This window comes from Pongo pygmaeus, chromosome 1 (genome assembly GCF_028885625.2).
Source record: "Pongo pygmaeus isolate AG05252 chromosome 1, NHGRI_mPonPyg2-v2.0_pri, whole genome shotgun sequence".
NCBI lineage: Eukaryota > Metazoa > Chordata > Mammalia > Primates > Hominidae > Pongo > Pongo pygmaeus.
In genome coordinates, this window is record NC_072373.2 from 80351553 (window position 1) to 80360599 (window position 9047).

The following is a 9047-nucleotide window of genomic DNA, read 5'->3' on the forward strand; positions in this document are numbered from 1 at the left end:
TATAAATAAAAGGGAAAATTTTTTTTAAAAAAGGAGGTGTAAAAATAGCACAAGAGGAATAAGAGAGAAAAAGGAAAGATACTAAAAGAAAAAATATTGAGGTGCATAGAGTAAACAGTACAGATGCTACAGAAGGGAAAGATCTAGTTAAGTATTCACTCACCTGGGAGCTTAAAACATCCACACAAGTGCTGGGCGTGGTGACTCACGCCTGTAATCTCAGCACTTTGGGAGGTGGAGGCGGGTGGATCACGAGGTCAAGAGATCAAGACCATCCTGGCCAACATGGCAAAACCCCGTCTCTACTAAAAATACAAAAATTAGCTGGGCATAGTGGTGCGTGCCTGTAGTCCCAGCTACTCAAGAGGCTGAGGCAGAAGAATCGCTTGAGCCCGGGAGGTGGAGTTTGCAGTGAGCAGAGATCACGCCATTGCACTCCAGCCTGGTGACAGAGCGAGACTCTGTCTCAGAAAAAAAAAAAAAAAAAATCCACACAAGCGTACATGCTCATGTGCACACACATACACACAGAGATATATTCCTAAACCCTAACCCACAGGTAATTTGCCCTGAAGATAATGAAAATTAAGCTTCAGGGCCCATTACTTAGATAAACCTTTAAATTACAAGGGCCTGCGTCCTAGGAATGTGTTTACATGGTAATACATCTTTTTAAGATCTATAAAAGCAAGACGCTTTTACATTCCTTTTCTCAAAGATAGACCTCAAATTATATAAACCTTGGACCCTGAAAAACTCCTGAATCTGTTCCTGAACAAACCCAAAATATTCTGATTCAGTAGGATTGGGAGCGAATGTTGCGTGTATATTTTTTTGTTTTTTTAATGTTACCAAGTGATTTGGATGCACAACCAGGTTTGGAAATTACTGAAAAAGGGCTATAGGCTGATTAGTTTAATGAGTCCCTGATGTCTATGTGGTATTTCTGGAGCTTTGCCACCGTTGATTGGGTCATATACCATATAACACTATGTAGTTTGGGAAAAGTGGACAATGGGTAACATTTACTTGCACATTGCAGTGATGGTCACATCCCCCCCGTGTTGAGTAATTAGCTATCCATCTGTATGTACTGGCTGTAGCAATATAGTTATTTTCAACAAGAAATAAAGAGAATTCAGACACAACATTTACAGTTGTAAATATCAAGAAAATAGAGTAAATTCATTTAACAAAAATCCAGTTTTGGAAGCAAGATATATCTGCCAACAGTGTAACTGTCCAATGGGTTCATTTTGTTTGCTGCCCAGATAAAGGTGATTTATCAAGATGGGAATTGCAATAGAGAAAGAATTTAATTCATGCAGAGCCAGCCATATGGGAGACCGGAGTTTTGTTATTACTGAAATCAGCCGCCCCCAAAATTCTAAGGCTAAGATTTTTCAAGGATAATTTGGCAGGCAGAGGAATGGGTGCTGCTGATTGGTTGGGATGCAATCACAGCGATGTGGAAAGTGGTCCTTGTGCATGTTAAGTCTGCTTCTAGGTGGAGCCACAGGACTTGTTGATGGGTCCAGGTAGAGCCACCAGTTGAAATGTAAGAATCTGAAAAGACATCTCAAAAGGCCAATCAGATTCTACGATAGTGCTGTTATCTGCAGGAGTAATTGGGGATGTTGCAAATCTTGTGACCCCGGAATAACAGTTGGTAATTGTTTACATCTACATCTTAGCAGAATTCAGGCTCCTCTCATCCTCCTAACCTTTCATGGGTGGTCTTTCATTAGTTTTACAAAGGCAGTTTAGTTTTGGAGAAGGGCTATTATTATTTAAACTATAAACTAAATTTCTGCCAAAGATAGCTTGGCCCAAGCCCAGGAATTATTAAGGGCAGTCTGGAAAGTAAAGGCAAGTTGGGGGTTGATTATATCAGATCTCTTTCACTGCCATAATTTTCTCACTATTACAATTTTTGTGAAGGCAGTTTTAATAGTGCAGCATAGACTTGAAATAAATAAGGAGAAACCAGATGGGGCATAGTGGCTCATGCCTGTATTCTCAGCACTTTGGGAGGCTGAGGCAGGTGGATCACCTGAGGTTAGGAGTTCGAGACCAGCTTGGCCAACATGGCAAAACCCCGTCTCTAATAAAAATACAAAATCTTAGCCGGGCGTGGTGGCACACACCTATAGTCCCAGCTACTCGGGAGGCTGAGACATGAGAATCACTTGAACTACGAAGATGGAGGCTGCAGTGAGCCGAGATCACACCACTGCACTCCAGCCTGGGCAACAGAGTGAGACCCTGGAAAAAAAAACAAAAAAAACAAACAAGTAAGGAGAAACCTGATGGTTAGAAATAAGGAAATGTTTAATGGCCTGGAGGTTCAATGAGGTAGGAGTAAAAAGCATTGCAATGAGATACTTGAGCAATACACTTGCAAGAATGGGAGACAGTGGTTAAAGAGTGAAGTGTTTGAACATGTGACTTTAGAGATGGTACAGTCTTAGGTGATGTCGAGGTTGAGACTGTGCCTAGGGAAGGAGGTAGCTCAAGTCTAGTGGAGGAAAATGTCATTGGAGAGCTGAGGATCTGGGCTGTGGTATGGGTTGTGCCATGGATGGTGAAGTCCCATGACTATGAGAAGTGCTTACAGGGAGAGGAAGATCAGGAGCCAGGTGCCAAAGCCAATCCTGCATGAGGAGTTGGGCGGTCACTACAATGAGGACAGTGAGATGGTTTATCTCAGTGTCACAAGCTTCAAAGAAGCAGAGTTATTTTATTTCTTCTTTGTGTGTGTTTTTTTTTTTTTTTTTTTTTTTTTTTACAAGAGGGCAGATGAACAAAGATATATAAGAGGCACTCGTTATAAAGGAGAAGATTGCCCCTGCCTTCCAACCCTGAAGTATGTGCTGTGTGGAGAATAGATATTGTCATCTTGAGAGATCTGCAGGGGAAGTGATGTCCTCAGGAGGCAGTTGGGCTAATGACAAAGCAAGGAGGTAGGAGAAAAGTTTGAACAGGAAACTGGAAGACTGAGGGGAGTTTGGTGATGGTGAAGACAGGAATCCCAGGGATGGCAAGGAAGGATTTTGGATGAAAATCAAGGTTGGGTCAGGAGAGAACAGTTTAGGTGAACTGTCTAGGAGATAGATGACAGATAATAAGAGGGGCTTACATGCCAAATGTAAGGAAATGTGAGCCATGGTGATTTGTCCTGATAGGATTGTGGAGGTAGGTGGGCAGTTAGTTAATTCTGTACTGCACATTCCTTCTACCCATGATAAACTGATAGCAACTGCAGTGAGTGCAGCCTTGGTTGGCAGCTATGAGCAAATAAAGCTTGCGGTCATCTGTAATGGAGGTGTAGGCTAGGGAAGGGTTGGGTAGTGGTCCTTTGACCATCCCTTGGACCCAGGGATGCTGCTTTCAATGGCATTCACTGGTACTTTCCTCATGTCTCATGTCAGGCAAATGGTTCTTCAGCATTGGGTCCTCTCTCCAGGGTTTTGTGATGGTTTTATAATGCTCACCAACTCAATCTAGTTCTACCTTTTGAGAGCCACAAAACAGTCTAATAACCACTCTTTTCCTTACCACCCATCAAATGGCTGTTAATATATCTCCATGACCTTTCCTATTCCAAATCTTCTTTTGGTTGAATGCACATTAAATATTTTCTTTTTATTGAGGTGAATTTCACATAACATAAAACAACCATCTTAAAGTGTACAATCCAGTGACATTTATCACATTGTATAACCACCATCTCTGATATGGTTTGGATCCGTGTTCTCACTCAAATCTCATGTCAAATTGTGATCCCCAATGTTGGAGGTGGGGCCTGGTGGGAGGTGATTTGATCATGAGGGTGGGGTTTCTCATGAATGATTTAGTACCATCCTCTTGGTACTGTCCTCATGATAGTGAATGAGTTCTCACGAGATCTGGCTGTTTAAAAGTGACTGTCACCTCCCCACATCCCTCTCTTGCTGCTGCTTTTGCCATATGATATCCCTGCTCCCCTTTCACTTTCTGCCATGATTGTAAGCTTCCTGAGGCCTCACCAGAAGCTGAGCAGATATCGGCACCATGCTTCCTCTAAAGCTTGCAGAAGTGTAAGCCAATTAAACATCTTCTCTTTATAAATTACCAAGTCTCAGGTAATTCTTTATAACAATGCAAGAATGGCCTAACAAAATCTCTATCTAGTTCTGAAATATTTTCATCAGAAGAAAACTCTTTACCCTGTAAGCAGTTAGTCCCCATTTCTTCCTCAGCCCCTAGGAACCTCTAATCTACTTTCTGTCTCTGTGGATTTACCTCTTCTATATATTTCACATAAATGGAATCAGACAACATGTAACCTTTTGTATCTGGCTTCTTTTGGAACAGGAATTAAAAGAAATTAAATAATGTGTAAGCAGAAACTCAGTTGTATGTAAGAAAACCCAATTCCCCCTGAGAAAGACAAAGAGCTGAAGTCCTTTAAAAATTAACTGCCTGTTTTTCTACGGCTAGTGAGCCTTATCTCTCCTCCTTTCCTAGGCATTGTGAAGACCCTGTTTCTCTAGCTGTGCAGCTGCAAGGTCACTAGACAGATAAACTCAAGTCGCAAAACATGTTTCTCCTTGAAAAGTAAGAAATGATGTAATGCATGTCTCAATTAATTGAATAACTGTCTTTGTTTCTCACTTCTGTAGTATGGTTCCCCCTGCACAGATCCCCCTCTCCCCAACCCCACAAAATGCTTAAAAGATAACTTAACTCTTTGTTCAGGGCTCAGTCCTGTGGAGTTAATCCAACTTGGCCAGTGCACCTAAATATTAAATATCCTTCTGAACCCCATCGGTCTCTCTGATTCCTTAAAAAATCCCGCAACATTTCCACTACCAAAATGTGTTGACACATTGGATATGAGTTGTGAAAAAAAAGAGAGGTGTCTCAGTTAACTCCAAAAGTTTTGGTCTGAGTAACTGGAAGGATGGAGTTATAATCTACTGAGATGGAAAGGCTGGGGGAAGAGGCCTACAGATTGGAGGAGAAATTCAGAAGTTCAGTTCGGGATATGTAAAATATGAGAGGCTGATTGAACAATTTAATTTGTTTGGAGATGGAGATGTTGAGTAGGCATTTGGCTACAGGAGAATGGTTCTGGCTGTACAGAATTTAGAAGTCATTAGCATTTAAATGGTATTCAAAGTCAAGAGAGTGAATTGGACCACCAAGTTATTGAGGTTAGACACAGAAGAGCAAAGCAGTGATCTCTGGAGTACTCCAGGGGTTTGGAGGTTGGGGAGATGAGGGAGAATCAACACATGATGCAGAAGAAATAGCCAGTGAAGTAGGAGGAAAACCAGGAGCTCCCTGGTGAAGTAAGATGAGGATGGAGAATAAGCTGTTGGTGTTAGTAAAGTGTAGGACCTTGGTGAGAGCAGTCTCAGGGAATTGGTGTGGCCGAAAGCCTGATTGGACAAGCTTCAAGAGAGAATTACAGCCTAAGCAACATAGTGAGATCCTGTCTCTACAAAAAAAATAAAAATAAAAAAAATTAGTTGAGGGTTGGGGCATGTGCCTGTAGTCCTAGCTACATGGGAGGGTGAGGGAGAAGGGGCACTAGATCCCAGGATTACTTGAGTGCAATGAGCTATGATCGCACCACTGCACTCTAGCCTGAGTGACAGAGCAGCATTCCCATCTCTTAGAGAAAGAGAGATTGAGATTGAGAGAATTAGAGGAGTGGACTTAGAAAAAAGCAAGTCTAGATATTTCTTTCAGGGTACAGTAGGAGCATTGGCACTTTCACAAGTCTCCCTGGCTCCACATTTGTCCCCATTTTACCATGTCTTCCAAGTTCCTGCCATAAGTTCAGCTTAATGATCAAGAGCATGCATTTGGAACTGACTGGTCTCTGTTCAAATTCCCAACTGTGTCTCTTACTAGTTATGTGACTAAGGCAACTTTCTTTTTTTTAAATTTTTTTATTAGACTTTAATTTCTGGGATACATGTGCAGAACGTGCAGGTTTGCTACATAGGTATACATGTGCCATGGTGGTTTGCTGCACTCATCAACCTGTCATCTACATTAGGTATTTCTCCTAATGCTGTTCCTCCCCTAGCCCCACATCCCCTGACATGCCCCAGTGTGTGATGTTCCCCTCCCTGTGTCCATGTATTCTCATTGTTCAACTCCCACTTATGAGTGAGAATGGGTAATGTTTGGTTTTCTGTTCCAGTGTTAGTTTGCTGAGAATGATGGTTTCCAGCTTAATCCATGTCCCTGCAAAGGACATGAACTCATCCTTTTTTATGGCTGTATAGTATTCCATGACATATATGTGCCACAATGTCTTTATCCAGTTTATCATTGATGGGCATTTGGGTTGGTTCCAAGTCTTTGCTGTTGTGAATAGTGCTTCAATAAACATAAGTGTGCATGTGTCTTTATAGTAGAATGATTTATAATCCTTTGGGTATATACCCAGTAATGGGATTGCTGGGTCAAATGGTATTTCTAGTTATAGATCCTTGAGAAATCACCACATTGTCTTCCACAATGGTTGAACTAATTTACACTCCCACCAACACTGTAAAAAGCATTCCTATTTCTCCACATCCTCTCCAGCATCTGTTGTTTCCTGACTTTTTAATAATCGCCATTCTAACTGGCATGAGATGGCATCTCATTGTGGTTTTGATTTGCATTTTTCTAATGACCAGTGATGATGAGCATTTTTTCATGTTTGTTGACCGCATAAATGTCTTCTTTTGAGAAGGGTCTGTTCATATCCTTTGCTCACTTTTTGATGGCATTGTTTGTTCTTTCCTGTAAATTTGTTTAAGTTTCTTGTAGATTTTGGATATTAGCCCTTTGTCAGATGGATAGATTGCAAAAATTTTCTCCCATTCTGTAGGTTGCCTGTTCACTCTGATGATAGTTTTTTTTTTTTTTTACTACTGTGCAGAAGCTCTTTAGTTAAATTAGATCCCATTTGTCAATTTTGGCTTTTGTTGCCATTGCTTTTGGTGTTTTAGTCATGAAGGCTTTGCCCATACCTATGTCCTGAATGGTATTGCCTAGGTTTTCTCCTAGAATTTTTATGGTTTTAGGTCTTTCGTTTAAGTCTTTAATCCATCTTGAGTTAATTTTTGTATAAGGTGTAAGGAAGGGATCCAGTTTCAGTTTTCTGCATATGGCTAGCCAGTTTTCCCAACATCATTTATTAAATAGGGAATCCTTTCCCCATTGCTTCTTTTTGTCAGCTTTGTCAAAGATCAGATAGTTATAGATGTGTGGTGTTATTTCTGATTCCTCTGTTCTGTTCCGTTGGTCCATATATCTGTTTTGGTACCAGTACCATGCTGTTTTGGTTACTATAGCCTTGTAGTATAGTTTGAAGTCAGGTAGCATGATGCCTCCAGCTTTGTTCTTTTTGCTTAGGATTGTCTTGGCTATACAAGCTCTTTTTTGGTTCCATATAAAATTTAAGGTAGTTTTTTCCAATTCTGTGAAGAAAGTCAATGGTAGCTTGATGGGGATAGCATTGAATCTATAAATTCCCTTGGGCAGTATGGCCATTTTCACAATATTGATTCTTCCTATCCATGAGCATGGAATGTTTTTCCATTTGTTTGTGTCCTCTCTTATTTCCTTGAGCAGTGGTTTGTAGTTCTACTTGAAGAGATCCTTCACATCCCTTGTAAGTTGGATTCCTAGGTATTTTATTCTGTTTGTAGCAATTGTGAATGGGAGTTCACTCATGATTTGGCTCTCTGTTTGTCTATTATTGCTGTATAGGAATTCTTGTGATTCTTTCACATTGATTTTGTAACCTGGGACTTTGCTGAAGTTGCTTATCAGCTTAAGGAGATTTTGGGCTGAGACGATGGGATTTTCTAAATATAAAATCATGTCATGTGCAAACAGACACAATTTGACTTCCTCTCTTCTATTTGAATACTCTTTATTTCTTTCTCTTGCCTGATTGCCCTGGCCAGAACTTCCAATACTATGTTGAACAGGAGTGGTGAGAGAGGTATCCTTGTCTTGTGCCAGTTTTTAAAGTGAATGCTTTCAGTTTTTGCCCATTCAGTATGCTATTGGCTGTGGGTTTGTCATAAATAGCTCTTATTATTTTGAGATACGTTCCATCAATACCTAGTTTATTGAGAGTTTTTAGCATGAAGGGGTGTTGAATTTTATTAAAGGCCTTTTCTGCATCTATTGAAATAATCACGTGGTTTTTGTGATTGGTTCTGTTCATGTCATGGATTCCATTTATTGATTTGTGTATGTTGAACCAGACTTGCATCCCAGGGAAGAAGCCGACTTGATTGTGGTCGATAAGCTTTTTGATGTGCTGCTGGATTTGGTTTGCCATATTTTATTGAGGATTTTCGCATTGATGTTCATCAGGGATATTGGCCTGAAATTTTCTTTTTTTGTTGTGTCTCTGCCAGGTTTTGGTATCAGGATGATGCTGTCCTCATAAAATGAGTTAGGGAGGAGTCCCTCCTTTTCTATTCTTTGGAATAGTTTCAGAAGGAATGGTACCAGCTCCTCTTTGTACCTCTGGTAGAATTTGGCTGTGATCCATCTGGTCCTGGGCTTTTTTTAGTTGGTAGGCTATTAATTATTGCCTTAGTTTCAGAACTTGTTATTGGTCTATTCAGGGATTTGACTTCTTCCTGGTTTAGTCTTGGGAGGGCATATGTGTCCAGGAATTTATCCGTTTCTTCTAGATTTTCTAGTTTATTTGCATAAAGATGTTTATAGTATCTCTGATGGTAGTTTATATTTCTATGGGATCAGTGGTAATACCCCCTTTATCATTTCTTATTGTGTCTATTTGATTCTTCTTTCTTTTCTTATTAGTCTAGCTAGTGGTCCATCATTTTGTCAATCTTTTCAAAATCCAGCTCCTGGATTCATTGATTTTTTGAAGGGTTTTTCGTGTCTCTACCTCTTACAGTTCTGCTCTGATCTTAGTTATTTCTTGTCTTCTGCTAGTTTTTGAATTTGTTTCTTAACCTCTTTGAGACTCTTTAGAATGGGGATAATAATCATATCTTTAGCACAGAGGT